This window comes from Mirounga leonina, unplaced genomic scaffold (assembly GCF_011800145.1).
Source record: "Mirounga leonina isolate KUSES-001 unplaced genomic scaffold, KU_Mleo_1.0 Mir_128, whole genome shotgun sequence".
Lineage (NCBI taxonomy): Eukaryota > Metazoa > Chordata > Mammalia > Carnivora > Phocidae > Mirounga > Mirounga leonina.
Genome location: NW_023270320.1, coordinates 26,601,041 through 26,602,584, shown reverse-complemented (window position 1 = coordinate 26,602,584; position 1,544 = coordinate 26,601,041). Strand labels below are relative to the sequence as shown.

The 1,544-nt window shown below is 39.6% G+C and overlaps 1 pseudogene; it reads left to right on the top strand.

The window, feature by feature from the left end:
* Positions 1-1,126: 1,126 nt before the first annotated feature.
* On the top strand, positions 1,127-1,258 carry LOC118010133 (annotated as a pseudogene).
* The last annotated feature ends 286 nt before the right edge of the window (positions 1,259-1,544 follow it).

Here is a 1,544-nt window from a genome sequence, read left to right as displayed (position 1 = left end):
AAATTCAACCCAGTAATCCGATCCTGAAGTCTGAGCTGTCAACCTTTTTAAAACTGGTTGTCATTTCTTTATTTCTTCTTCTTCTTTTTAATCAGACCATTTTAATTTATTGAACTTTGGCTTTGTCCGGGCATCAATGGAGCTCATAACCAAGCCCATCTTAGCAGAATGTCAGATTACCCTGCAATTATTTCCTAGCTCATGAGTGTGGAGTCAGAATTGATGTCCTCAGCAACTGGGAGAATCTCCAGATTGGCTTCCTGACTCCGGAGTAAGTAGGGACTGTTCCCATGGAGAGAGCCTCGTGGCAGCCCCGGGTCTCACCACTTCCAGTACGACAGTCAGAAAATCTTTTGTGTCTTTGGAGAAGAGACTCACAGAGATTTAAACTACTCTCAGAGACTTGCAAGATTCAGGATGGAAATTTCTGTCTCATCCCCATTTAACTCTGAAGTACGACAGGTGCAGAATGACAGAGCATCGTGAGCTTAATGAAATAGTGAGTAACATCCCAGCTCCACATTTGGGTCTGGTCTTATTAGGATATATCCATACAGCCGTCAGCACAGTGACCCCCAACTGATAAATACATCTAGTTTGTAAACGTTTCCAAATACAAACTGGTATACGTAAAAAATTTCCACGTACAAAATACATACATACATATGCACACACATATATAGTAAGATTAAAACAAAATATGTGCAACCATGATCCAATTTAAGAATAACGTGTTATAGGAACGGCTTATAGCATCTTTGCGCTTTTCTTCCACGGCGTCCTCTTCTCTCTATGCAAGAGATAATGATTATCCTGAAATTTCTGTTACTCTTTCTCTTGGTTTTCTTTTGTAAGTTCACCAGATATGTGTTCATTCCTGTTTTGAACTTCATATGAGTGGAGACATACGGCAAAACTGATGGTCATTTCTGCTGGATGCAGGTTTTGGCTTCGTTCACTATCATTGAGAATTTTACCTCTCTTGTACTTGAATGTTAAACAAAGTAGTCTCATCTGGATTACGATTTGCGAAACGTCCTTAAGCCATACAACAATATCCCACCAAGCAGGTGAAGCAGAGACCTAACGACAGTGGTGTGGTCTTGATATTTAAAATGCAGGGTCAAGCTTTGTGCAATGGCAGTATCGTAGCCAATGAGGTTTATCCGAGGCGTGATTATTGCTAATTAAAATGCAGGGCCAGGGGATAGCCAACACATACCTTTATCGTTAACTTTTGCCTTTTATATGCATATAAATAGACATATAATTATATATTTATCCATATACGTCTAAGTGTATGTATGTTTATATTACATGTAAATATACACAACACAAAGTTCTCTCTCATCCTTTTTACCTTGAAATCTTTTTCCAGAATTCATATTGCCACCTCTGTGTTTTGGTTGGTATATCACTGCCACCTTTTTCTTTTTAATCTTTCTGTTTTTGTTGTTGTTGTTTTTTAGAGAGAGAGAGAGAGAGAGAGAAAGAGCACGCGCGCACACGGTGGGGGGAGGGGCAGAAGGAGAGGGAGAGAGAGA